Here is a 22,286-nt window from a genome sequence, read left to right as displayed (position 1 = left end):
ATACATCTGCTGGCAAAGAAATACAACAGGCTATAAGGTAGGAACTGCCATATGCACCCGCAACATGAATCTGTTCTGCTCTGACATTTGGATTGTCTTACCGCGAGAGGGTTTTTTTCATGCTAATTTCTCTTATGTGCCGCTTCTAGGACATTCAGCAGTCTCGTGGAGGGTGCATCGCTCACATTCCTTCGCGTTGCAAATGCAACAGTATCTGTAAGCTGCTGATGAATGTCTTGTGAACCTGTGAAAACTTTCATCGCTACTTTACCATGCCTTTCTTAAAACGTGCAGCTTTACTGTGTGCTACTGTGGACGCAGGTGAACCAGTCAACCGATTCCGACGGGGGTATATGTAGCTAGTAGTTTACAACTTTATGCCACAAGCTTGCAGATGGAGCCCCGAGTGCCACCATACCGTCAATTTTACGTGTGAAAGGCATTACCCTCTATTCAAGATTGGCTACTGAGTCTTCAGAAGACGAAAAGGAAGAAGCGCTAGAGCGCGTGTGAGAGAGACTGAGCGCCATGTTAGGACATTGAGAGTCGGTTGAAGAGTCGGGTATTAAATGCAGTGTTAGAGGCGGCCTCGGTGTCCGCCCTTCTTCTTCTATAATTTATGGTACCGAAACCCTGGCGGTAATGTGAGCCCCTCCAACGATCCTTCCTGGAGTTTGTGAAAGGAACGCCAACGATCCTCCAGGAAGATACCAGGAGCTCCGCCAGCGAACCCCACCGGGGAGGGAAGAAAAGGTCCTCAACGAGACACCATTTGCTCTTGCGCTTCGAAGAAAAATTCCGAGAGCTGGACGTATTGAATGAAACTGAATGTATTGCACCAAGACACGAACCACTCCCTCCGTGGTACACTCTCCCTGCAGTTGTTGACCGCACGCTAACACAGTTTCAAAAAAATGCACACTCCACATGAACACATATTGCAGGAATTCCTGGTACTAAAAGAAAAATATACGAATTACATTGCATTTTACACAGATGGTTCAAAAACAAGTAACTGTGTTGGAAGTGAGTAGTACAAGATGAAACAGAAGCAATAACAAGGCTACCTACCTCCTTATACATCAGTTTTCACTGCAGAGTGCTATGCTGTTTGTACTGCTGTAAAAAAAATAAATGAAAACATTAAAAATAGCATCATTTATACTGACTCTGTGTCCTCACTGCATTAAACTCTAAAAATGCAGTTGAGCCACTTATTGGCAACATAATACACACAATAGTACAGATAGTGTCCCAAAAACATAATATAACATTCTGCTGGGTCCCCAGTCATGTTGGGATTAAGGGTAATGAGAGGGCAGACGCATGGGCTGCACAAGCAAGATCCAGAGAAATAAAACTTGAGAACATACCACACAGAGATTGTATAAAGTTGGTGCACAGGAAACTAAAAGCTAGATGGCAAGCTGATTGGGAAAATGAAGAAAAGAACAAGCTACATTCTGTAAAGCCCTTTTTAGGGGAATGGAAATCGTGCCGAAATCAGGAACGTTTTATTGAGATTATTTTATGCCGTCTATGCCTAAGACACACACATCACTTCTAATTTTCTCTTCACAAATAAAGACAAGCCAGTGTTTGAACTGTGTGAAGATGAGCTCACAGTCAATCACATTTTAATCTCATGCATGCAACTTGAGAATCTCAGGAAAAAATATTTTACTGTATTTTATAAGGAACACATTCCATTTCATCCTGCATTGCTTTTAGGGGAACAAGCACTCGTCAATCTCTCTCTAGTTTGTACATTTCTTAAGGAAGTCTGTTTTAAATTGAATATAGAACCATACCTCTTAAGCACTTCACATGACAAATCATCTAACCTTGTGAGTTGTTCTTGCACCATAAAACCTCATGTAACTAACTAACTCAGTGAGACACCATGGACCGCATCAGAAGGAAATGCGATATCCAACAAGCTTTTCTGACCTGGCTATTACATGAGGCAAGCAAACTTTTTAATTCGAACGCAGTAGATATTCTTGTGTTAAAGCGTTTGCAGGCGAGGCTGGGAATATGCAATGAGGGCCTACATGTACTTAACGAGAAAAGGCATGTTTTTGAAGTCGACATCTACGAGCAAGAGTACGAGGTGACTGCCACACGGACAATGAGTCTCCTCAGCCACCACATCGAGGCCCCATCATACCACGGCAGTCCACCCGAAAGTTCTAGTCCTTCCAACACAGGAGCCGAGGAGAGGAACAGTGGTCCATCGTCACCTATCAGGAGGAACTCTTACGATAAGAAAGACTCAGATAGGGAGGATGCGAAGAAGGCTGGGTCTGATAAGGAGGACGAGGAAGAGGAAAAAGACGACTCGGATAAGGAGGACAGTGATGACAGTGACAATAAATGAAACGTTGGTGAGCTGATTGCAAACATCTCTGGTGACAGTGATTACAAGTCTGAATTTGAGGGATTTGGAAAAAAAACATCTGGAAACACCGAAGAAAGGAAAAGACAAAGGAAAGAAAACAAGAAAAGTGCTGTCTGACAGTGAAGAAGAGGATAAAAATGAAGAGAAGGCAGAGGGGAAGGTAGAGGCCGGCTCAGATGAAGGTGAGGACAAGGGCATGGAGGCATCAGCTCAGCCAGCGGACATCAGGGTGGACAACGAGCAGCCAGCTGGCCAAGCTGTTCCTGATGTGTCCAGCTCTGACGATGAGCTCGAGCCAGACAGCCGTCGCTCTCGCGGTGGTTCCGACTTCATGTCTGACTTTGACGTTATGATGGTCAAGACGAAGGAAGATAATTCTCTGCGGAGCAAACAAAGATGTTGACATCATTAATGACACTGATCACATCATAGTTGAAATAATCAAGGAAATGAAGGCTGCGGCAGAGGAAGACTAAGAGCGGCCAACGAAAGGACGAGGTCGAGCAATACCACTAGAACTTATGCAGTGTGCAAGGGTGATGAAGAAAGAAAACGAACTATCGAAAAGCATGAGATAGTGCCGACCACAGTACCACAAGCACAGAAAGAAACCAAGGCCAGGGTACAGAAAAAGAAACGATGGAAAGCCAGTGTTCATCAGAGTGTTGTGTTGTTCCAGATTGTGTGCGTGAGCGTGTGAGTGCTGCCGTTGAAGGTGTCTGTCAAAACGTCGAGCTGCGGCTGTGTATTCCAGTACTGCGCAATCGATGTGAAAGTCGATGCTGACTCTGCTCGGGCCGGGGAGGGGGCTTTGGGAAAGGTTAATAAGAATCGTAAGGAGGTGCCTGCATAAAACGCTTGGAAAAGGATATTTGATAATAGCAGCTGAACACAACAAACGGATCTTCTAAATCTGTGGGTTCACAGGCAGCGGGTTATGATTCATCACTGTAAAGGGTGGCACCATGAGTACCTTCTTGCTCTTCGCAGTTTGTTTGCTCGCCAAGTGCACAAGGCTCACATCCTCAATGCTGGTGATGTAATTGTTCATGAGGACAATGTGCCAAAATGCTTTTGGCAGACTGTGTTATTGTAGAATGTATAAAGTGCAAGGACGGGATAGTGTGCACATGCCGAATTCTATTACCGCAAGGATCAGAACTATAGTCAGGCCAGTTAAACATCTGTATCCATTGGCGGTTGTAACCTCAGGGCCAGGAGTGTATTTAAGATTGCCGCCTGAGGCTTCAGAAGACGAAAAGGAAGAAGAAGCGCGAAAGCGCGCTTGAGAGAGACTGAGCGCCATGTTAGGACATTGAGAGTCGTGTGAAGAGTCAAGTATTAAATGCAGCATTAGAGGCGGCCTTGGTGTTCGCCCTTCTTCTTCTACACCCTCCACTCATTTTCATGCAAATATAGGGACTTTCATATATTAAAGTTGGACTTCATTAGCCTATTTGAATGCAAACATCACCCACAATGCAACATAATACGGTGTACATTCTTTTAGAAGTAATTGAACTTCTGTATTCATTTGGGTTTTCTGTAATTAGCAAGAAGCTGGTGTTGGCCAACAATAGTTTTCCCATAGGATAGCCGAGTAGCCAAAAAAAAACGGGCCATGACCTTTGCTGCTTTAAGAAGCGACCGGCAGCGTGGCTTGGAAGAGGGGCAGTTTCTGCAGTTCCTTTAAGATGTCATTTTGCCATCTTGTTAAAGAATTGAAGTCAAAGAAAAGAAGCATTGCTCCTCTAATGAAAGCACCTAAAAAAATTTGACACGAACATTCAAAACGTCCTCGGCCACCTACCGAGTCCTTTGGTTGCTTCTTCATCTGGTGGGTGTGGCTAGTGCGCTGCACAGGCTTGGGCTTGCCTGAAAGTCCGGGCCGGCCCGCGGACTGTTTAAAGCACTTTATTGGCGAGCCTGGGCTGGGCACAGGCTTTAAGGAGTGAGCATGAGCTGGACTCGGGCCTATAAAAAGATGGCCCTGAGCCGAGCTAGGGCTCACGAATGAACGGCTAGTTTTACTGAATGTTCACTGCTTATATCCAGCCTGTAAACTATTTAGTACACAGTAATGCCATGTGGGATATTAAGGATGTAAAGGGAAAATTTTAACATGTGAAATGTTTAGAATGTGTAAATAAAACAGTAAATGCATATGTGAAATTCGCTTAGCTTTGCGGGGTGTCATTCGGTTTTCTTTATAGAATGCATGACAAGAAGTATCTGTTTTGAGATTTCGTTGTATACCTGGGATCCCTAGTGGTGGTCATCACCGAGCTTGTGGAAGCAGTTATTGTCAAGGCCTGATACAGAGTCGGCAGTGGTTGTAGTGTCGTCAGAGGTGCTGATGCCAAAGTTCCCGTTTCCATTCCATTTCCCCCTTCTTGCCATCAATTCCTTCTCTGTGCACAGCTCTTTGCATTAGCTGCATTGTTCGAAAACGCATGCATTTGCTGCCTGTTTTCAAGAAGTAGGTGGGCGACGTGTGTGACACCAGAGGATTATCTGCGCTGCAGGCAGCGGAAGGGGCGCCTGGGTATAGGCTCACGTGGCCATTAAGTGCTTCCCTCCTGTAATGAGCTTTTTTTTTCTTTTTGTAACCTACCAGTGAACTGGTGAACACAGCACCTTGAAGTTATTGTTCCCACTGCATACGCTCGTCTCATACGCACATGTGCAGAAAAGATGATAGGTGTCAGGTTGGACATGAGTTAAAAGACATATGTTAGGAATTTTGTGACTGCAATGCATTTTGCATGTCCAGGTGAGGTCCCCACCACTTTTTTTCTGAATTTTCAATTGTCGAAGGAATTGCAAGAAAGTGGTTATCTTTTCTCCCTCGTTAGTTACTTGATATCCTTTCTCTAGTTTTTGATTAGCTGATAGAACCATTATATTTCCTTTCCCTAAATATTAATAGGTGGTGGTCAAAGTGAACAAAGCGCAAAGCATGCTGGGTACTTTGGCTTCCGGGTCGCTCGGTGAGGAACGCGTCTACAGAGCAGCGCAGTCAAGATTTCATTCTACTTTTCGTTCGTATTTTGAGCACTGATAGAGCCGTAAAAAAGGTTAGCATGACCTGCGTACATTGTTGTGTCCACGTTCAGTGTTGTCTACCTGAGAAAAGAGCGAAAAGGCATTGTAAGTTTGACCGTTTTCAGCCAGTATCTTCTGTTTGCTCTAAAGTTTAGCATGTGCTTCAATCTTCAATCACTTGCTAAAAGTTCTTTGGTTGCTACATTTATAATGCAGCCATTGCATGTGTGTCTAATATACATTGCCACCTGGTTTACCAGAGTAAACATACTCTGGCGGTTCTGCGTTACGAGGAGCTGAAATATTCGGGCTGCTATAGCAGCCGTAGCGTAGCATTATGTACAAGAGAAATGCCGTGTGATTTGCGGCTGCGACGGCGAAGAGCTGAACGGGTACAAATCCCAAGAGGACTTTCTGTACTTTTTTTTTACCATCTTTACAAAACCTTCACATGTTACGTACGTTGCACTAAGCAGGAGCGGCAATGGTTTCTCCAGCAGCTTAAACTGGGACATGCCATTCTTAACGGTGCGGCGAGCTTCTCGTCGCGAAGGTCTAGGCTTTCTTACCAGAGAGACACAGCCTTGGAAGGGAACACTTCATGTTCTCTACAGCTCAGCTGCTTTATTGAGTAGTGTATTGAATACATACTGCAGAAGCTGGCATTCGTCTATCGACTGTATATCATGGTTAACATTATACTAGTATAGCAATGCTTTTATTTATTGATAGCTATCAATAAATAAAAAGATTGTGAGTGTCAGAAAAAAATAAAAAGTCATGCAATTGAATTTTATTTCAGCTCTATTGAAAAATGCAACTGCATCACTTATATGTTGCATTGATTGCTGGGAATGTTTAATTTGCATGTATGCATTATGCCCCAACATGCATGAAACCAATAGTAAATGGCTGAGAAGCTCTACTAATGTATGTCAAGGGCATGGAGGGACTATAGCTATTCCTGGCCCGGATGGGCATAGCTAATCCAGCAGTATGAGATGCATTTACTTGCCAAAGCTTTGGTGCATGCAAGAGAATCATGCTTATAGACAAAATTAACCACACAGGTGGTTTCGGATATTTCAAACCATATACATACAACTGCTGGATTATTCATTTAAGGGAATTCTTCCCCGTACTGATTGCTGCATTATGTGAATAAGAAGAAAGCAATAAAGAAAATGCTTTGTCTTTACGGCACCCTTTGAAACCTTCGGAAGCTTCAGAATGTAAAACCCCTGCATTCGCTTCCCATCAATGTAGAGAAAAGCCTGTAGCCTATATGCTGGTGTGTATTTTATACTTGGAGCCTGGTTGAACGAGAACCACCAGCCCATGTACAAACAGGTGCCTTGAATGGATGACGCCTCGGCTGCTGATGCATACATACAGAAATGTGTAAAATGAATAGCTTATGCATAGTATGCAATGTGTTCAAGGTAAAGCACTTATTGTGAACAGCTAGCCAAAAGGTGAGCTTATCTTGTTGTTCTTCCTAATGAAAACCTGTATTAATTAAAGGAAGGTATGTTTTAAAGCTTGGCACACAGCTTTGCTACAGGCACCACAAAAGAAACAAAATTGGGCATAAGGGTCTCCCAAAATAGAAAATAGCAAAACGTAACTCATGACACAGGCAGCTTTATTATACAACTGTGAAAGGGGAAAGTTTCTCAGCTGTCAATGTAAACCCTCCTTGTGTGTGCAATACCACTTAACCTTCTCTTAAAAAAATTTTTGCAATACACATTCTATAGCATGTAACAAATTAGTCTAAATCAGACCTGTGTGGGAGAAAGAGCAAATTGCAACAAAGTGCACGGCAGAGTGTACAAAAATTAAAGAGCTTAAATAGACCTGTGACTGAGAAATACTAAACTGCAACAATGCATGGTACAGTGTACAGAAATCTTGCTCTTGCTTCAGCTTTTCTAGTGCACACAGCAGCTTGATGCAAGTTAGTTTAAGCAATAGTACAACCTCCTTAATGTTGAATTCACTAAATATTGTGAAAAGAGAAGTGATGCATCTAAAGCACAACACGTAGAAGGCAAGCCCGCAGTTGGTCTCCGGCCGTTCTGAAGCCTCTGCAGAATACCTCTGAAACGAGAAACAATGACACATAAACTTAATGTATGCAATATCGTGAAAACAATGACTGCAGTACTATGCAAATAATCATATGTAAGCTATATACGTAGAAGTAGACAATTGCTTTTTGTCCGCATGTTCGGCTCTGAGGCTGCAATCAGCAAACTGCTTTGCTACATAGCAAAAATTTGGTTTTGTACCATTTATCTCGGCTGTTAGTTCCGTGATGCGCTGCACAATAATAGATGAAAAAGGTATAGGCAATGTTGGAATCAGCTTTTTTTTTTTAATTTGTGTTATGTGAAGCTTTCGTGTCTGACTCCGAGCATTAAAAATGCTGGCAAATGACTCTTATCTGTTCCTAATGTGATCACCTCGTCTGTAACCCTCTCTCTTCATACACAGAATATGACCAGACTTCATACACAGAATTTGACTTAACCGAACTGCACTATATTCAGGTCTGTACAAACAGGAAACTTAACATAATTGCACACCTTCCTTGTAATTTCTCCACACTTGCAGCAGGCTGAAACTGATTGATCTGCTGGTGAAACATCTTTCAATATTGGGCATTAAACTACAGAATAAGCTATCACATAACAATGTATAAATCTTACAAGGGCTTATAAAACACATTTGTTGACACAGCAGTCTGCAGTCACGCAACGAGGCCTTCCATCAGGATGTAGGTGGTAACATAATCACATAGACCTTGATTTGATGAGCCCGCATGTAGCACAAATGCTCAGCAAAGAATTCTTTCACTGCTCATAATGCCTTATGTCACTGTACTGATGTGGGCCGAATATACTACACATGCATATTTGCAAATTTTTTCAAGACAAATGACCAGACTGATATCGGCCATGCGCTGCTGATGTTGATCGGGTGTCAAGTTTGTACTATACTTAACAAGAGAAAACCTAATTTATGAAATATGCTTGTCATCACAAGACTGTAAAAACACTTGAAGCAAAACCTAGAGTTGCCCGTGGAGCTAGCCATTAGCGGTCTGCAAGGGGATCGCAACAGCCAACCTACTGTTTCTGCTGCTCGTTAGTCAAAGGCATTCAAAATATCCTGTATCCCAATCCAAAGGAGATGCAGCAACTTGAGGCAACGCTCAACAGTGTTTTTACAGTGTTTTGAGCACTATTATTGACGAAATACAGGTTGAAACCGCACGCCAGCCAGCAACAGCTGCACAAACGAAACCACAAAAACGACCTGGAAGCCGAAATTCACGTGACAAAGCTCCGTCTGAGACGCAGCGTCCACCGTCGTTTGACTACCACCTATTGGTCATCAGTGAAGACTATTATCCTATTGGTTGCTTGCCCAGCTAAGGGTGGAGACAGGTTTTAAAAGTATACGCTGTAGTTGGAACTAGGGCTAAACTCATCTGAAAAATGGTGTAAAATTCAGAGCAAGCGGCCCCCTCCCCTCCCCTCCCCCTCTTCAGAGCCGAAATTACAGGAAAAGTGAAGGGGGGCACTTTCCTGGAACGGCACAGAAATTCAAACTGGTGACAATTTTTCCTGCCCGAAAAAAAATTGAGCTCAGTGTGTATCGATTTAAAGTTTCATTTTTCTCTGATTGGGCCGTACGCTCACAAGTGTGCACCGAAACATCGGCGAGTTGCCACTGAGTCTTCTCGCTACGCCATCAGCAATGTATTCTAAGCACTATTCGCTGCGAGATCGACCTAGAGGTGGCGCCACCATCGCTCCGATAGTGAGGATCGGCAGCCGGCAGCGCTCGCAGAAACACACGTGGCGTATGTCTGATTCCGAGTTTACGGCAGGCTTGTTGGCGATGAAAACGTCCCTTATGCGATGCATTAGCAATTTACTGTTCAGAGTGTTCCAATATTGCTGAAAAAAATTCGTGAATTTCACCAATACAGGAACAAAAAAGATGCGCAGGTCTTAGGAAAACAAGGCATGCAACCACCCGTTGTTTAGATTTACTGCCATCGCTTTGCACGCTTTCTGCGTTGTACGGCGCTCACAGGCCTGATACTTGGGCCTGAACATGACATATCATATCGCCTTTTCAACGGCGTGCGCGTGTCTTATACTAGTGAGGCAGGCAAAGTTAGTGTCAAGCCCATAGAGATACAAGGTTCGTGCTCGACCTGCAGTACTTTAGAATGAATCGAGGCAGCCAGATTCATTATATCGTACTTGAAGCGAGGATTACGCAGGGTAAATATAGCACTGATAGCGTACTGCTGAGCATGTTGCTGTAGACTAAGTGGACATCAACTATGGCTAGACAGCCAGGCACAAGTATTTTCCAAAAATAAGATTGTGCCGACACTTCACAGGAAATCTCGCCACACAGGAAAGCTGACTGCTCACATGTAGAGCGGTGAGTGGTTTGAGTTTGCCGAGCTCACAACAAGGCGGATGCTTCTTGCGGCAGATAATCTGGTGTTGCACTAGCTATGAAATGACTGATTTCCTGAAACTGAGGGAAGAATAAGGAGTTTCTGATGTGTGTGATGTTGATAAATGATAAATTAGTAGTGTATTTTTTTTTCAATAACAACGAATTTCACCATGTGACAGAACTTTGGCACGCTTGACAAAATTTAGGACTATCAGCGATGAATTTTCAGTAATGTTAAAGTGCAAGCTACGAATCAGTAGCTGCCAAGACATCGTAAAAACTGCGCTTGGTCGCTGTTTAGTTCTGGCCAGGAAGTTTGAAGGTTGAAGATTTCTTTATCATTGTAATTATTGTTGAGCAGTGACTTGGGGTGGTTTCGTCCTTTACTTCCAAAACAGGTGCCCGATATAAAACTATCCTGAAAGAAATGGAGTTTATCTTATCATGTGACTAGAATATGTATTCATTCCCGAACTAAACACCGATGGTTAAGCCCGCATGAAACTATTTTACTCCCCTTTTCAGAAACAACCAGTTTGCTTGAAAGAAAGCACAGACGAAAAGGTGTTCTAATGATTCTAATGGGCTACCAGTGTACATTGATCTATGTGCATTATGTAATATTTAGTGTAACAGGTGCTGCAAAGATTTCTTTCTCAAACCTTTGAACATTTTTCTAAAGCGAAATGTGCTCATTACCACTGTTACCGATGCGCAGAATCCTTCAACATAAAAAAAAAAAAAAAATGAAATGAATATATGGGTTTAACACGGCATGCGAAATCAGCTATATGACGGATGCGTAGGGGTGGGCCTTGGTGCCGTTGACCACGTGAGATTGTTTAACGTGCAGCCAAGTCCTACAGCCGAGGTGCACCTTTCGAAACGGCTGGGATCGAACCCTCCCGTTCTCGAAATCAGCAGTCAAGCGCCCTACCACTGAGACACTGCAACAGAGGTTTAACAGAAAAAAAAACAAAAAAAAACAAAACAAATACTCAGCCAACTCTATCATGGATACAGAAGGCACAGAGTGGCTTGTTCAAACTGGATTTTGATATGCAGCAGTCTGCGGTTGCATGTTTCTGCTAGTTGCGATATTCCAAACAGAAACGGCAATTATACAGTTTTTGAGCTTTTGCATTAAGTTGTATTTACGGCAGTAACCTGTTTTGCTTTGACACGGCGCCTAACGACAGCAGCACTTCGTTTCAGACACCGCTTGTCAAAGAATCTCAAGCGCCGAAGACCACGATTGATGTCCTTTCCAGCGTGACATACTCTATAAGGACAAGTACGTTTTTTTCTAATGGAGCGTGGGGTAAGAAATAGCCTGTTCATATTTCTTTTTCAAGAAGCAGATAGGTAAGCAAAAGCGCACAGGAACCGCGGAACAAACAGAAAGCACTCTGGTACACGTTGAACGCGCTCACGGAAATCCCTTAGGGCTGGCATGGGACGCGAACACACATCCACACTGGGTAAGCCTCGCCACTGTGACACGAGGTGACGACTCTGCTCGATCTCGAAGCCAATAGCTGATGCAAACTCGACGCTTGCTGACGTTTCCTCACGGCACGCTATTTAAACAAGCTTCCGGTTGTCCTATTTCTTTCGGTGCCAGCTCCTTTGGTCGCTCGCATCTGACGTCTCTCTTGCAGTCATCATCCGACTCCAGCAGTTAACCTTTGGGCATGTGCACATCCGGGCGAGTAGCGCATGCTGGTGACACTTCTGTTTGTGATCTTTTTGAGAGCTCAGGGTTGGAATAATATAGTGATTCCAAAATCTGTTTCATTCCCTCGGCGATGACGTCGAAATAGCGTATGAGGTGACGACTACGTGAACTTCTGGCGTCCTGTGATGTCCTGTGACATCCTGCAACGCAACCTGATTATGCACAGATTCAAATTTTAACCAGCCAATTGCAGAGAAGGCGATGGAATAGAATAGTTTTCGGATGGAATAGAATCGTTATTTTGTTCCACCCCTGATTGTATTGGATTCTTGGACTGGATAGGGCTGGCAGTGTTGCCTGAGTAAGGTGCATGCTCAGGTTAGGGCATGGGGAAGCACGATGTGTTAGGAGGGCAGGGGGACGCTTTCCTGGAACGGCATAAAAATGTGACTTTAGCAGTGAAGTGGGAGGGGGCGCTTGCACGGGTGGGAACATTTGCTCAGAATTTTGCGGTAGTTATGGTGTAAATACTTTTTTTCTTACTTATTCCTTCTTGTTTTATTTAATTTCGTAAATAAAGGTTAACGTTACAGGTCCTCGACAAACTTTATTGTTTGCAAGATAGAAGAAAGGTGCAGCGGTGGCGTAGCGGTAGAACATCTGCCTCGCATGCAAGAGGACCGGGGCTGAAATCCCGGTGCCACGCAGTTCTCCACTGGATAAAAAAAAAAAAAAAATTCCGTGTGTCGATCGAATTGCATAAACAGTTTTGGGGTGCGACCTGATGCCGGTGAACACCTCCGGAAATGCACTCCCTCACCAGAACAGGAGTTGGCCACCCTGGTGCAGTAATTGGCCACAACTTCTCATGATTAGTTCCATAAAACCCCTGCCCTCAGTCACCAGCGGCTGCGGAAAAACTGACCACGGCAGCGGTCAGACCTGTGATGCAGCAGGGGGTGCTAAGAACTTCTGGCTCCGCTGGACAGGCCGCCATTGGAAACTGACCCTGGCAACGTTTAACACTAGAACCCTAGCTAGTGAAGCTAGTTTAGCAGTGCTGTTACAGGAACTGGAGTGTATGAAATGGGATGTCATAGGGCTTAGTGAGGCTAGGAGGCTGAATTAGGCATATACTGTACTGAAGGATGGGCATGTACTGTGTTATTGAGGTTTACCGGAGAGGCGAGAACTAGGAGTAGGTTTCCTGGTCAATAAGTATATAGAGGGCAATATAGATGAATTCTATAGCATAAATGAGAGGGTGGCAGGCATCGTAATTAGGCTTAATAAGCGCTATAAACTGAAGGTTGTACAGGCCTATGCACCCACATGTAGTTATGATGACAAGGCAGTTGAAAGCTTCTACGAAGATGTAGAATCGGCAATGCAAAAAGTAAAGACGCAGTATACTGTACTAATGGGCGACTTCAATGCCAAGGTAGGGAAAAAGCAGACAGGAGACCAGGCAGTAGGTGACTATGACATTGGTTCTAGGAATAGCAGGGGGGAGTTACTAGTTGAGTTTGCAGAGTGCAATGACTTAAGAATCATTATTACCTTCTTTAGCAAACGGAAGAACTGGAAATGGACATGGAAAAGTCCTAACGCAGAGACTAAAAATCAAATTGACTGCGTACTGTGTTCAACCCCCGTCATTATGCAAGATGTGGAGGTAATCGGGAAAGTGCGATGCAGTGACCACAGAATGGTGAGGTCCCGAATTACCCTAAATCTGAAGAAGGCACGCAACAGATTAGTCAGAGAGAAACCCATCAACGAATTAGCGGTGAGGGGGAGGGCAGAGGAGTTCAGGATCTCGCTACAGAATAGATATTCAGCTCTAACCGAGGATGGCGACATTACCCTAGAAGCAGTGAACAATAATATCAGAGATATCATTACTGAGTGCACTGTACAAGTAGGCGAAAGAATAGTTAGAGAGGATACTGGTAAGCTGTCTAAGGAGACGAAATATTTGATCAAGAAACACCAGAGTATGAAAGCTTCCAATCCAATAGACCAGATAGAATTGGCTTAGATATCAAAGCTAATCAATAAGCGTAAGGTGACCGATATAAGGAAGTATAACAGGGAGAAAATTGAGCATGCTGCAAACAACGTTTGAAGCCTTAAAACGGTAAAGAAGAAATTGGGCATAGGCAGAAACCAGATGTATGTGATAAGGGACAAGGCGGGCAACGTCATCACGAATATGGACAAGATAGTCAAAGTAGCCGAGGAGTTCTATACAGATCTCTACAGCAGCCAAAGTAGTCGGGACCGTAATGAGATTGGCGGTGGGGTAAAACAGTCAGACGTTCCAGCAGTGATGAAGGACGAGGTCAAGAAAGCATTGCAAACTATGAAAACGGGGAAATCAGTTGGAGAGGATCAGATAACTACAGATTTGTTAAAGGAAGGGGGAGATATCGTGCTAGAAAAACTGGCCACCCTGTATACGCAGTGCCTGGTGTCATCGACGGTACCGGAATCATGGAAGAATGCAAACGTTATCCTCATTCATAAGAAAGGGGACTCTAAGGACCTTAAAAATTATAGACCAATCAGCTTACTGTCTGTTATGTATAAGGTATTTACTAAAGTAATTGCTAATAGAATCAGGACAACCTTAGGCTGCAATCAAGCAAAGGATCAAGCAGGGTTTCGGAAACGATACTCTACTATCGATCATATTCATACCGTCAACCAGGTGATAGAAAAATGCTCGGAATATAACCAGCCCGTATACATAGCATTCATTGATTACGAAAAATCATTTGACTCAGTTGAAACTTCGGCGGTGATGCAGGCATTGCAAAATCAGGGGTAGACGAGTTGTACATGAAAGTGCGGGAAGATATGTATAGTGGCTGCAACAGCAACAATAGTTCTGCATAAAGAAAGTAACAAAATTCCCATAAAGAAAGGTGTTAGGCAAGGAGACACGACCTCCCCAGCACTATTCACAGCTTGCTTAGAAGGGGTTTTCAGATATTTAGAATGGGAGAAGTTAGGGACAAGGGTAGATCCCGAATATCTCAGTAATCTTTGATTTGCTAGTGGCATTTTAAGTAACTCAAGCGATGGACTGAAAAGCTTGATTGATGACCTAGACAGGAAAAGTAGAAAGGTAGGCTTAAAAATCAATATGCAGAAGACTAAGGTAATGTTGAACAGCCTCGGGAAGGAACAGCAGTTTACGTTAGGTAGCGAAGCACTGGAAGTAGTAGGCGAATATGTCTACTTAGTACAAGTAGTAACCGCAGATCCGGACCATGAAAAGGAAATAAGAATAAGATTGGGATGGAGCGCATTTGGCAAGCACTCGCAGATTATGACTAGCAGCTTACCGGTATCGCTCAAGAGGAAAGTATACAACAATTGCATCTTACCTGTACTCACCTATGGGGCTGAAATGTGGAGGCTAAGCAAGGGGGTTCTACTTAAGTGTAGGACGACTCAGAGGGCTATGGAACGAAAAATGGTAGGGGTAACATTAAGAGATAGGAAGCGTGCGGAGTGGGTCCGAGAAATAACTCAAGTTACTGACATTCTAGTGGAAATTAAGAGGAAGAAATGGGCATGGGCAGGACATGTAGTGCGAAGAGAGGATAACCGATGGTCGCTTAGGGTAATAAACTGGATTCCAAGGGAAGGAAAGCGTAGCAGGGAGCGGCAGAAAGTTAGGTGGGCGGATGAGGTTAAGAAGTTCGCAGGGGTCAAGTGGATGCAGCTAGCACAGAACTTAGGTTAATTGGAGAAGTATGGGAGAGGCTTTCGCCCTGCAGTTGGTATAATCAGGCTGATGATGATGATGACCACCAAGGCATCAGAAACCTCGATTCCATCATCAACAATATATTTCCTCTCATTGCCACCTGAAGAGCAGACTCAATTACATAGATTCCGGTTTCCTGAAGCTCATTTGATTTTTCTTCCTTTGCAATCATCTCAAATTCTAAAGCACTGAAAGTATTAAAGGCACTGAGGGGACAATGCAAGGTAGGGCTGGGGAACAAGAAGGTCTTCAGCAGCAAATATTTTGTGGTAAAACAATTGTGACGTCCATTTTTTCTAAATGAAAGTGTTCATGAAATACTGTGGTTGAAACAGAACACCCCCAATCATCTCCAAAAGAGACCTAATCTACGGCATTAGACATCCTATTCTTGATTTTTGCTTTCAGCTCTGCAAGAGATACAGAAAATGAAAGCACACCAGGCACGGGACAGAGGGAGGAGAGAACACAGGGTGGATTTGGCAACTGAAGGATTTATTGAAAAAACAAGCCCGTCTCTGAAAAATCCTAACATGCCCGTCTCTGACATTGAGTGTATGAGTGCATCCGCTGGCAAGTTGAAGAAAAACCTGCCTTAATTTATCAGCAATAGAACGCATTATAGGCAGTTAAATTTCTGACCTTCAGAAATTACACTTATGAAGACAACACTGTGACAGACACAGGTCTCCCATATGGAGTACACGTACACTGGTGGCCTTGAAGAACAAGTGCGCCATAAGAATGTGCAGAGCACGAAACCTTACTTACCACAGTTAAGTAGCAGCTCTTTTGGACCAGGTAGCCTTATGTACTGCTGCTTAATTTTTGACCAGCAAAGATGTCTGAAAACATTTGACAGTTGGTGTTCATACGCATCGCGTGACACTGAGCTGCTTTCTTTTTAATATTTTGTTACTATTAGGAGAGCACACTAACATCTGAAATCAATGAAGTTAGGGTTTTTGATTTATACGGCTGACTCGCAGAATAATTCAAGCTCATTTCAGAATAATGAGGAGTGTATGTAGCACCTATAGGTGCACATAAGCCACGAACACATTATATTAATAGAATTTTTGCCAGACTCCAACTAAGGATGTGAATTGAACATTTGTTTTCAGCATGCTTTTTTCACCCCCCCCCCTTTTTCTTAGAATGCACCAAACAGGCATCTGATTGAGGAGCGGCTACGCAGTGTCATTTGATAGCATTATTTTGGGGAACTTTGTATCCATGGAATCCAGGCCATTGTGCTTTCTTCGGACATATACGGAACGGTAATCAACGCAACCAGAACAAGGACTTAGAGTTTCATGCTACTGTTCTAAAAACAAGGGCCTTTTTTCAGAGAAGCTTGAAGAACATCTGCCTTAGTAAAGTGTGCTTAGCACATGATTTTTTTTGTGTGGCCTCAGCCAGGACCTGCCCGCCAAGAGAGCAGGCCCGACCGAGGCCCTCTCCAAAAAACATCCATCAGCTAAGTGCACTTCATTAGCTGGCCAGGCCGGGTAGGATGGAGCTTTCTTGGGCTCGGGCCGGGCCCAAGAAGCCGGGCTGGGCTCGGGCAGGCAATGCAAAAGGCGATTTGCCCGGGCCTGTCAATAATTAAGCCTGTGCAGTACTCTAGGTGTGGCAGCTGATCAGATCACTTGCCTGTCTCTCATCTCCGGCAAATGTACTTCCAGTCAACAGCTATTTCTCTTTAATTTCAGGCAATGTAGGCAAGTGGTGGTTTTAAATTATATCATAAATAATGTATACAGTATTCGGCATCCTGTGAAAGATGTGTGCACTATAGTAAGCCAGTAGTTCACGCACAAGGAATTTTTAAAGTCCGGCTACTAAATATAGACTTCCCTGTCGAAAATTTAATTAGATTGTTTCTGTTAAATGTTTCATTTTCAGTTACGTGACTGCACACCATGTTAAACAAATCTGTTATTGTTTTGGGTGTTTTTCTTGCTGATGTTTTTTTTTTTTTTTCATTTTACAGGGATCAAGCGGGTACAAATGGCCACTTGAAGAATATTCCAAAACAGATGCTTCCAACTTCTAAAGACCCATATCCTGCACAGCAGTGTTTTAGGTTATTAGGGACTTATTACCATTCACAGAGATTGTTTTCGTTGCATGTCAAGTGCACTGTGTCATATCACTGGTGCCTCACGTCTTCAGTATTGTGAAAAGTGCTACGTGTTTAAGGAGCACACCAAAAAATATAAATTTGTTAGTCTTCGTTTTATTGATTTACTACTTTTTCAAGGCATAGGTAGCCATTGCGTGCCTTTTGTAAGTTATCCTTGATACTTGTAGCACCTCTAGATTAAATGTCTCGCTTTCGTGGCATTTTGATTTTGCAGTGTGCTTTAGTTGTTTTTGTGTTCAATGTAGGCAGTTTGGTTTTCTTTTTCCAGTAAAGCTACACTTAATTTTCTTTGAAGCACATTGCTGTTTTTTGCTTTTTTTAGCCTGTGTGCACGTGTAGAAGCCTGGAATGCCTTTCCAAACTCTTGTACTGCATTCTGCTAGTGTAGCCTTGGCTTGATCTTCATTGACATAACTATTCAATTCAGAACAAAGCCACTTCCTCAGGTGTCTCCCCGTAAAATTTTGAGAGGGGAACAGTTGAGGACAGGGAAGAAGGGGGGGGGGGGAGGGGGATAGAGGTGGTATGAACCTAATTGACAATATAGCACTCATCTCAAAAACGAAACAAACGAAAGCTGTGACAGCTGCGCAGGTTTTCTTTTCGAACCCGTCCAGCACATAGGGCTGCCCTCTTTTCGAACCCGTCTCCAGCACATAGGGCTGCCCGAAATCATCTGCTGGTGGCTTTGTTTACATGCCAGTGCCTCTTGCATTTGATATATGTTGACTTTACCCAAATGTGGGACACTCAGTGACAACACGTCATGATGAAAAGTGGAATGTTTTTTAAAACGTACATGTGTCACGTCAGTAGGCGCTCTGCTAGGGGTAGTGTTGCGTTGCATGTAGAGGAAAATGCAGGTTTTTCACAAGCGTAAACAGTAACGAGATCAAATAAAAGAAACCAAACGCCACATTGCACATACATAGAAATTTCAATGATTCGGCCTTCAGTGAAAATGTTCACATTTTTCAGTCGCCCTAAAACACTGCCAAATTGTATGCATCACAGCAACGTTTGTTTTATGAACACCTGGAATATGGTTTTCTATACATTTGACATTGAAGCTAAGTGATGACAGCAGTTTTTCGTGAATTTGTCTAGTGCTTCATTGGGGGCACGTTGTCACAAGTGTCGAAGAATTGTTCTGAAATCGCAAGTGGCAAGTATCCCTCTTCGCAGTGCAGCGCAATAACAGTGATGCCTCGTTGCAAACAACACGTGTGTGTTTTGGGGATGCCTCATTGCACAGACTAAAACCAGTGCAGTGAAGTATCTGTAAACTGCAATGGATCCGCTCTACTAGGTATACTTTACGAGCAGATAAAGCAGATGAATGAGGGCAAAATGTGAGTGTGCATTAGAATGGCATGACACGTCCCGAAATAAAACAGAAAGGCCAGTGACGTGTGCTGCAGTTTCTGAAACTGCCTGAATGGCCACATCATGCATGTCTCTGAGTATAGCAAACTTGAAGCCTGAGAGGCAGGCAGTTGGTCTGAGAGATGGGTGGGGAAACAACATTCACCCTGCGTGGGGAGAACTCTACTCTTGTTTTATCTTGCCAATTAGTCCTGTGCTGGCCAGTTGTGGCTACCCTAGCTCTACAGCCGTATGTAGTCTCAGCCACTCACTTAACTCTTGGCCACTTTCTACTACACCTGCAGTCTCTTTGAATTTGCTCCGTTACCCCAAATGACTTAGTACCCATCCTTGATGCTTGTTGCGTTTCATAAATGCAAAATTACTGCAGTTTCAATTTGCTTTTTCATCTAAAACCAATCTTATGGAGCTTTTTGCCCACAATTTTGCACCAGCCAAGCATGCTCATGGAATTGCATTTAAAAATTTTTTACGCTACTTGATTCGAACTTGTTGCATTCACATGAAGAGGAAATCTATCGTATCATTTTAAAGTAAATGACAGTGTAACCTAGCCTCTGTGATCTCAGTCAGAAAGCTTTGTCAGTGGGCCGCAGTTTGAAATGAGCCATAGAATGAGGCACCTGAGTTTCATTTTATGTGATAGGGCAACGGTCCCGTGTCATGGGAAGACCAGCATTGGCCATAAGCAAAAAATCCTGATTGGTCGACAGGCTACTGGCATAGCAGCCACATGAGGTCATGCGGGGAATTCCAAATGCCCCACAGCGCTCATGTTAAACTTGACATCGCTTGTGAAATGAAAGTGACTAAAACATGACGCTTAATGGGAAAGAGAGCTTTTCGCATGTCTGAAGTGATTTAACTTTATAAAGAATTGAATTTTGCTTTGAGGAAAGTTAATGAATTTTGAGTTTTGCTTGGGATTCAAAGCCCTCACCATTGAATTGCGGGCCAGACATGGTACGAACTCTGTGCTCTGTGCCGTGCTCAAAGATTGGAATGTGGATTTGCAGTTCAAAATGCATTGCTACGCTGCTTGGTAATTTATGCCTGCATTCACACATTATAGCAATGAACACAGAAAGAAGAAGGTCTGCTCTTTGTGGTGACCCCTTCTGTCCATGTGTGGTGCATTTGAATGTGAGCAGCCATTGCAGCTTCACGCAGCACATCCTTGTGTCGTGCCATAACACAGGCATCTATATGGCACAAACACAGGGAATATGCGAACAAAGGATATAAACAGACATGAATGCTCCAGAATGGCTCTGGCAAACTGTAGTGGGCAGGTTATCTAGCCAAGCCCTGGTATTCCAGCTAGTTGTGGGACGTTGCAAGACTACACAACACTGCCTGGTTGGCAGGAGCTGAAAATTTGAACAGTTCCTTTTAGATGGGAGGGTGAGAAGGGAATCAAACCAGGGATTCTCGGGTCCCAAGTCAGACACGCTGCCACTAGTCCATGCAGGCAAGTCTTGTTTAAAGGATGGATTAACATCTATATTGGGGGGTATTTCACATAATGTAGCTTACGACTGTATTCTAATGAGTATATGTAACTGAATAGAGGCACAGATTAAGGGACTAGTGATAAAGTAGTAACGTGCATGTACACAATCGAGGATCTTCAAGGGAAGCTGCAAGCGGCAGTTAATGCTGTCGCATCATACCCAGAAGATGGAGGTTAAGTTTCTTCCCATCATGGATAAATATAACTCTGTGTTCAGCCAGTTTTTTTTATTTCCTTTAAAGGTTTATCTGAAGGATGTTGCAATGACAAAATTGCAATTCAGGCTTTATGATTCATTTTACTATGTCATCGCCATCAGCCAGATTATACCCACTGCAGGGTGAAGGCCTTTCCCGTGCTCCTCCAATTAACCCGCTCCTGTGCTGGCTGCATCAACTGCGACCCCTGCGGACATCTTAACCTCATCCACCCACCTTACTTTCCGCTGGCCCCTACTACGCTTTCCTTCTCCTGGAATCCAATTTGGCACCCATAATGATTTTTGGTTGGTTATCCTGTTTTCGCACTACATGCCCTGCCCATGCCCATTTCTACTACTAGAGTACTACACTACTAGAGTAGTGCCAAGCTAACTGGCAACTTGCAAAGAAGCAACTTGGTGGTACATCTCGACGTTCACTCAAGCAAGTAGTTGTTTCAATATCAGCTGTACCCTAGGGCCTTGGAAGCATAAGGGGAAGCGTTTCAGGTGAGCTAGGAAAAAGCAGTGAACGCCCATGTCGGGTTTCCTTTTGCACTAAAGTGCACGGAGTTAACTCTGTTTAAAATGCAGCTGCAAACTTGATGATTAGTTCACAACTTCAGTGGAGTTGTAACATGTGCTGAGTATGCTAGCTGCTTCAGCAATTATAAGCCATTTGATCTCCTTAACATTAAACAACCTGTTGAAGGCTCGGAAATTGAGGAATTTATTGGCAGCTATTTTTGTTCATATAGGTGGTATGCACTGGCGGCCACATGGCGGTCTACTACGCCGCCGGCCCCGATTTTTGCAGTGCATAAAGCAGACAGACACCTCCACTATAGCATGCCTTCCTCGCGCGGCACACTGAGATTGCTGCTTCGAATTTGCGAGTAAAGAAGATTCGGTCGCCGTCGCCACGCGCGACAGTATCAAGAACCTATCTTGCAAATAAATGCCACTTCGGATAGGCAGCTGCACTGCTCGAGCCGATGTTGATAAAGGGGTCCACCGACGCTGTGGGCTGACTAGAAATGCAGATAACAGTCAGTGGCAGCAGTGTTTTTATGAAATTGGAGTGGGAATTTGGAAGCCTTATTGTTACCACACTGGATAAATGGTTTTTTTTTTTTTCACAAAGGTTGCTGCACGATAGTGGTTCATTTTGGCACTGTGCACCATGTATGTTCAAAAAGTAGACATGCGAGTGTGTATACTTATACTTGGTAGTCCGTGCTTCATCCTTGTCGTGTCTGTCATTCATGTTGGAATCTGTAAACGCAGTACATGCACAGTGAAGTGGCTGACTTAAACTCATTTGAAGGTCCAGAACAGGAGGAGGTCACATCATTTCATACGTGTAGCTTTTGGCAAAGTATAATCGGTGCTCATCCTCAGCTTATTTGGATGCATGTCATCCAAGACATTTGCTGGTAACTTAAATTCTGGTTAAATTCTGAAGGGTAAATTTTGAAGTGCTGTGTCTAGGTCACATATGCAGAAGAGGTGAAAATCAAGGGTCCTGCTAGATACGTCATCTAGAGTAATGTAAGAAAACCGTAGACTCTCGCAGAACCTCGTACGACTTTCCGGATTCATGGAAAAGTTGTTGCCACCGCTGTCCGAGCTTTCATTCCAGA

The 22,286-nt window shown here is 43.6% G+C and overlaps 1 long non-coding RNA gene across 2 annotated transcripts in view; it reads left to right on the top strand.

The window, feature by feature from the left end:
- The window catches only part of LOC146179751 (uncharacterized), a 32,052-nt gene that overhangs the window by 465 nt on the left and 9,301 nt on the right, over positions 1 to 22,286 (top strand). For both annotated transcript variants that reach the window (XR_014700759.1, XR_014700760.1), the window contains exon 2: positions 17,393 to 17,485. This is a non-coding gene — a long non-coding RNA (uncharacterized LOC146179751). The remainder of the gene's footprint in view (positions 1 to 17,392; positions 17,486 to 22,286) is intronic.

Source organism: Amblyomma maculatum, chromosome 9, assembly GCF_055883805.1.
Source record: "Amblyomma maculatum isolate TAMU_Amacu chromosome 9, ASM5588380v1, whole genome shotgun sequence".
Lineage (NCBI taxonomy): Eukaryota > Metazoa > Arthropoda > Arachnida > Ixodida > Ixodidae > Amblyomma > Amblyomma maculatum.
The sequence above is the reverse complement of the archived record's forward strand: the minus strand, read 5'-3'. Positions and strand labels throughout refer to the sequence as shown.